Genomic DNA, 7,934 nt, shown 5'->3' with positions numbered 1-7,934 from the left:
CTCAGGATCAGCTTGGCTGGGAGAATGCCTGGAGCGAGTAGGCCTAGAGGATCATAGACTGAGCTTACTATCGAGAGTATTCCTCTTCTAGTGATGGGTCTCTCAGGCACATTCACTCTGAACTTGAAAGTGTCAGTGTCTGTACACCACTGTACTCCTAAAGCTCTTTCAGTAGGTAGAGCATCTTTGCTTAGGTCCAGATCCTTCACCTCCGCCGCTCTCTCGTCAGCAGGGATACATGACAGAACTCTTCTGCTGTTGCTGACCCACTTTGTCAGCTTAAATCCACCTGTCATGCATAGTGCCCTCAGAGACTGTGAAAGCACTATTGCCTGTTCTTCAGAGGCTACAGCTGTTAAACAGTCATCCATGTAGAAATTTCTTTCAACTGTCTTAGCAGCTTCAGCCGTTGTCTTATTCCTTTCGTCTTCTGCTGTCTTTCTTAGGGCGAAACAAGCACAGCTCGGGGAGGACGTAGCTCCAAAAATGTGTACAGACATTCTGTACTCCTTCAGTTCTCCTGTCAAGTCTCCTTCTGGCCACCAGAGGAAACGGAAGAAGTCAGAGTCCTTGGCTGGTACCCTGACCTGGTAAAACATTGCCTCTATATCGGCCATCATTGCAACTGGCTCCTCTCTAAACCTTGTCAACACTCCAATCAAGGAATTAGTGAGATCCGGGCCCTGGAGTAACTGGTTGTTCAGTGAAACTCCCTGGTTAGTCGCAGTACAATCAAAGACGACCCTGATTTTCTTCTTTTTGGGATGATACACCCCATAATGCGGGATATACCAAACCTCTCCCTCCCAACACTGACAGTTTTCCGCAGGCACCTTCTCTGCGTAGCCCTTTGATATAACATCATGCATGAATGCCTGGTAGTCAATGCAGAACTCTTTGTTCTTGATGAGTTTCCTTTTTAGGTTGATTGCTCTCTGTTCTGCCAGTTTGCGATTGTTGGGCATCTTCATGGACCTATCCTTAAAGGGTAATCCAATACAGTAATGTCCATCAATCAGCTTAACAGATTGTTCCACTTCTTGCATGAACTTTCTATCTTCGCGAGACATATCTGTTTTGTCTTCACAGCTGCGCTCAGAGAAGTCAGAATTGAAATGCTGTGTTAACATCTCTTCGATGCTTGCCACTGATATCCTGTTTGCAGTGACACTCTTCAATCCTTCACTGTGTTGATATTCCTCTTCATTCTTGATGGGACCATTCACAATCCATCCCATCGCTGTTCTGACTGCATATGGACCATCATCCTGACTATTGATAACCTGCCATGGCTCTATTGCCCTGTCAGCATTAGCACCTATCAGCAGGCCTATCTCGGCCTTGATACTAGGCAGGCGCACCTCTTCAAGGTAAGTCCATCTCTGCAGGTCCATCTGCTGAGGGATGTTCTCTATCTTCACAGGAATTTCAGGCTGTGTGAACACTGAAGGTAAGTCATGCACACTTCCTCTTCTAGGCCACTGACTTCCAGATCAGACAAGATATGACTATGGACAAGCTTCTCTTGACCCATAGTTCGGAGCAAAATCTCCGTCTTCCTGCCTCTTAGGTTCAGCATCCTCATGACTTTCTCCGTACAAAAGGTTGCGGAACTACCTTGGTCAATGAAGGCGTATGTCTCCACTGTCCGTGTGCCTTTCTTGGACTTGAGTCTTACAGGAACAATGGCTAAAACACATTCTCTGTTTCCGGCCCCTGTGTATCCACATGTCTCTTGTCCTACAGCACTCATGGTCTGAGCCTCGCTTGTGCTGCCCTTTCCTTCCTTGGCCTTTTCCTGTTTCTGTATATGCAGAATGCTTGGATGTTTCAGCGAGCATACCTGGCATGTAAGCCTTCTTACACAATCCTTACTTAAGTGACCTTGTGTAAGGCAACCGAAGCAATATCCTTTATGCTTCAAAAACTCAATCTTGTCTTTGTGTGTCTGTTTCTTGAGCTTCTCACAGTTTTCCAGTACATGCTTCTTCTCACAGTTTACACATGCATCCGGAACTTTAATTTGATCTGTCTTGGCACTTTGGTTTGAATGCAAAGGCTTCTGCTTGTCAGTAGCAATGCTTGTAGCAAAACGGCTACCCTTTGTAGTGCTTCCTCTTATGTTCTTAGCTGTAGTGTCTTTCTCCTTTTGTTTAACAGGTGCACTGGTTTCCTGTGCTGTGCCAAATAAAGGATCAATGGCAACCTTGGCTTGTCTCTCTATGTAACTGACTAGGTCTGCAAACCTAGCTCTTCTTCTTGTATGTTCCTGGATGTCAAATGCTTTATGTCTCCATCTATCCCTCATCTTGTATGGTAGCTTGGACAGTATGGCTCTCATGTTCGTTGGGTTATCCATTTCATCCGTGTAGTCAACGTCCTGCATGGTATTTCGACATCCAATCAAGAAAAGAGTAAATGCATGCAAGCCTTTCGCATCATCTGTCTTGATCTGTGGCCATTTCAAAGCTTTGTCTATGAAGGCCATCGCTATTTTCAACTCATCACCATATTGTTCTTGAAGCAGTAGCCTGGCTTCTCCATAGCCCTTCTCTGGCCGCATGTGTTCACAGCTTCTCACCAGTTCTTGTGGCTCTCCACTAGTATACTGCTCCAGAAAGAAGAGTTTGTCTCTATCATTATGCGTTTTGCTGTCAATAGCATTGTCAAAGACTCTGAGAAATGACTTGTATGTGAGCGGATCACCAGAAAATACAGGAATGTCTCTTTTGGGTAATAAAGACAGACTTTGTTGCTGAACCAGCATCTCAGTTATTCTGTTTTGATGGTGCATCACCTCATACATCTTGTCATTTGAGGGCATTGGTTCCTGAGGAACTCCAGGTAGGTCTCTGTGTATAGACACCCTATGGGGAACATGCGAACGAGGTGCACGTCCTGTGTTTCCAACAGCAGGCATACCTCGTACAGTATCAGGCATGCAAACTGGTCAGGGGTGAAAAAGGTGAGAAGGTTGCGTGAGAGGAAAAATTGCCGCTTCTTTACGCGCGAGTGACATTATTAACGTTGAGTATGAAATGGCTCAAAAACAGATATTTACAAAGAAAACAAACTACAGAATGACTCATTCTACAGAAAGGCTTTTATTGCAGCCAAACAACAAATAAACAACAAAACATACATTTATTTCGTTTTTTTTGCTTGGACCAAAGTTTGGAGCGCTTGCTTCCGCTGTTTGGCAGCATGCTTCAGCCTGGCCCTCCTCTCCTCCTCAATGGTCTGTTTTTTCCTCTCCAGAGCACTGCCAGGTGAGGTAGTCTGCAGCTGTCCCCTTTTACCTGGAAGTCTAACTTCAGCCAGGCCCAATTCCAGGGACACTTCAGGCCTGCATCTAGCTGTTTGACTGTAAGGGCATCCTGCTCTCCAAGATCTCTCATTCTGGAATAAAGCCATAAGAACAGTTTAGGGTCAGGCAAAAGTTTCATTCAAATGCTGGTCTAATATTATCATATTAGACACATATATCATATTTTTATATTTTAAATTATTATCTATCAGATACATCACAAACACATTATCATATCAAATGTGTTATTTACATAATATTAAATGTGACATGCTAATCTTAATTACCGTACAATAACTGACATATAATCATTACTAAATACTAGCTAGAAGGCTATCTCCACTGCATTAGCATATTGTTAATGTATGTCATAGTCCTAAAATAGGAGAGAAATTAAAACGACCACGTAGTACTAATGAAACAAGACACACCTGTAATATCCATTACAAGGCAACATATGTGATATTTAGCGAAAATGTTCGTCTATATTTTCTGTTTTCCCAAATGTTTGCCTACATTAACATGGGTATCTAACGTTAAAGCGATCCTATGCAGCACAAGCCTAATTGCAAACGAGATTAAACCCGTTAAATTAGCTTACTTTGACAATATGACGAACTAGTCAACAACTTTCCTAACACAGTCACACATCAAGCAACTGCAACATAAGACAAGGCAAGACGACAAATACGACGGCAAATAAGTTACTTGCTAGGCAGAGAGTTACCTGGTGGCTCTAAGAAAACTGCAGCATGGATAAGTTCGCTTGTTGACCCCAGGCAGTAGTATCATTCTAAGATCACAGAGCGCGTAGCGTGGTATCAATAAACGTCAATTGTAGCGGCACATTTTTTTAAAAGGTGTTTACGTTAAACATGATAATAATACATAATTATAGATAATTTCATGTCGTGAAGTTAATGTAACATCTGATGCAATATCTTAACATTAGGCTCAGGGATTCTACACTGGGCTAAAACGCCTTATTTCCGGAGATCTTAATAACGTGAGACTACCTGATATTTAGACTTTCCGGAAAAATCCGGACAGAAACACGCTGGAAACGTTAGTCTCAATTCCCATATCCGGAGCATGTTTTGACTCCGGAATGGGACTGTGTCACACGCGACAAGTCCGGACCCCGGATACTCACCAGAAATCGCCCGTGTATCTAATATTCTGCACGGAAACGCTCCTGACAGTCATCGTTTCCGTGGGTGTTTAACTCCGTATACCCACAGCATGGCCCGGGCCGCGCGCACGGCGCGATCCAAAAAGCTTCAGGACCCGAATGTCTATTGGCATTTATCTCATGCCTGTTTTAAGTAGTATATTATGTTTAACATTGCAGTATTTAAATAATAAATCGGCATGTATCAACCCTTTTATCATATAAAACATTTTATCTTTTAAATCTTAATCTTCAATTATCCATGTTGAAGTTGTAATGAAGCACCATTTGGCCAAAGTCTACCATGCAAACAGTAAATCCTCCTTCTTAACAGTAAAAGTAAAAACAAAGTTGCTCAAGTGACTACGGTTAGGATATTCATGACCCATCTATAACCTCTATGACTGATTGGTACTAAGTTACACACTATGACAACAAAAACAATATTATTTAATTTTTTTTATTTTAATTCTCAACATAGGCCTCTTTTTGGGCTGGAGGGCTCCTTGTAGAGAAGTGGCCCCTCTCTGTCACTCGCCGCCTGGTATGACCCGGCTTGACGTCCCTCCGGCCATTGCTTTCGAGCGCCTGCTGGCTGCGCAGGGTGAGACGGCTCAGCCGAGCGCACCTCCACCTGGGAGGCAGGACGTTGATTTTAAGCTTGTCCTCTTCATCACTATCCTTATCAGACATGAAGCTGGCGTCTGCCTCCTTGAAGAACAGGTGTTCTTCTGGTGCCAGCAGATCCCGCGCCGCCAGCAGGCGTTTCTGGAAAAGCTGTAAAAGAAAGAGGCATAGTGTCAAGCAACGTCAAGACCAAATAGTAACTAGAGTAGACTCAGTTTACATGAAAGCCTAGTGTGGATGAAAATTTACTCCTTTTCAGATGGGGTGATATTTTTTTTATTTCACTTAATGCCACGTACCCGCTCTCACCTGCTTCGGAGAAGTTTTTTTCTCCTCACTTCCTCTGTCCTCCCCACCAGGTCCATTTTCCGCTGACTTTTTAAGTTTTCAAAGTACCTGTTGCAGGCTCCTGTTTGAAACAAACCAATGAATAAAACAGAAGAATACAATAACCTCTCTCTCAACATCAGCAAAACTAAGTTATGTTAGTTGTGGTGCGGTGTCAGTGCCCAGTCCGACTCTGTTGTACTGTGCATCTCACAATAAAAGACTTGACTACATAGCACAGAAAAACAAATAATTGCAAAGTTATAGATGTTTCACAGTAACAGTATCTTACTTCTTATTAGGCTCTCCTTTCCCCAGTTCTCCCCCGAATCCACAAGGGTCTGAATGACCGCACGAGTCACCTCCTCATTGTGAGACGGCTTGAAACTGAACAACAATAAAATACAGTAATGTGCACAGGCAATAAGTTAGAAAAGTTTGTATGAATGAAACAGACCTATGTATAAGTGCATTGAAGATCAATTCATTTTAAGCGCAATGCAATTACATGATGAGGGGAAAAGTGTACATTGATGCTCAATCTATTACATTTATGTCCAAATAATCCCACCCCTTCACAACAACTGTCTTTTTGTACCTGAATCATGCATGAACCCAACAGAATACTGTACAAGGATTTAAACAGAGCAATGGAACAGAATTTGGAGTAGCTATGTCTGGAGGATAAAGAATCAAGAATACCCATGAACAGTAAACCCTGCTTTTAAGTGAAGCATGGTGATGGCAGGCAGATGGACAGGTGTCGCTCTAGGGCTATTTTAATTCCCCTCCTGTGATTCAGTAGCATGTGGGATGAGAAGATTTATTCATTAAATTATTTGGATATTTAAGAGGCATCATGCTGTCCTTAGAAATCTATCTAACTGTAAAGTTAGTCAACTGGATACATTTTCTAAAATGCTGCCATGTTCAAACTAATAGCTCTGAAATTGAACTTACAAATCCTGAGGACCAACTTGCCACTGCAGAGACTCGCCCAGACTGCGATGTATTCGCCTCACTCGTGTGTGGGCATGGAAGTGCATGGTTTCTTACAAAGGAATCATGATTTAGTCTATAGTGTTTAATAAGCAAACCTTGATTCCTTGTTGCGTATCCGCAGACCTTGCACTGCCACTGCATTTAAAATCTGCAAGAAAAAAAAGAAAGAGAGAAAGAGTCACAAAGTGTGAAAAATCAACAAAAAAAAAAAAATCTTCAGCCAGATTTTTCTTAAGGGCTACATTTTTTGAGAAATCGTTGGTGGTTGTTCACATCAATTCTACAGGCATCCTCGGATTTGTATAATTAAAGTAATACAAATAATGAATACGATAATATTTGTATCATAGTTTTCATTAAATTGATTGAATATGTACGGTTACTGTTATTCCGAATATTAAACTGACGAATAAGTTAGGGCTGCCAACATTTAGCAATCCAATGCCTTAACAATCAGGCAAAAAAAAAAAAACTGGGAAATGTTGGTTGTGCGAACATATTCGTCGGTTTAATATTCGGAACAACAGTAACAGTTACCGTACATATTCAATCAATTTAATGAAAGCTATGATACAAATATTATCGTATTCATTATTTGTATGACTATAATGATAAAAATCCGAGGATGTCTGTAGAATGACTGAGCGCCCTTAGCAAGCTAGCAAAATACATTCCCTCCCCTCTAACAGGCTATCATGTCATGTATCATGACACTACATTAAATGGGAAGACCGGTCAAGAGAACCAGCTTTTGGAAACAGCGACATTTCAACACAAAATATTATATTCTACTCGATCATTATTATATGTCTGATATAGACCACACAAAGTACATGACGGTTGTTCCGAATATTAAACTGACGTGTGTAAGCACTACCAACATTTCCCGGTTGTTTTTTTCGGATTGTTAACGGTTCTGACTGAGCGCCCTTAGCAGGCTAGCAAAAATATTTATTACAGTAACTTTACAAGACCGGCAAGCAAATTAGTGAACGACATATATGTATATATGGGTGGCTAAAACAGCCCTAACGAAACAGCGAAAACTATATCGCGTTAAACCCCTAGTTAATGACTTGCTAGCTACCTTAGCTCGCTATCTTATTAAGCTAGCCTAAAACTATTTGACCAACTGCACATTAAACCACGTTTGCTTTAGTTGTACTGTCTCAACATTAGACCAAAGAAGCCAGCAGATATAATAGTCATCTTAATTTACACCACTCAGACTGACACCATAGCATCTTACCTTCAGCGAAATGTTCAATAGAAATGTTGACTGCTCTGGGGAGTTGCCAACGGTCAATTCCTTGAAGAGTGAGTCTTGAAACCCCGTAGAAAGCACTCTGAATGCGTTGATCCAATGGATGCGATAGGAGGACTCTGGCGCATGGGGTTCATAATTTGAAATATCTAGTCACCAGATCTCCGGAAACTTGCATTCACATATCCGGAGCCAGAAATCATCAATATTTTCCCGGATTTTTAATTAGTCCGGAT

Source organism: Sprattus sprattus (genome assembly GCF_963457725.1).
Source record: "Sprattus sprattus genome assembly, chromosome: 4".
NCBI lineage: Eukaryota > Metazoa > Chordata > Actinopteri > Clupeiformes > Clupeidae > Sprattus > Sprattus sprattus.
This window is presented reverse-complemented; position numbering follows the sequence as displayed.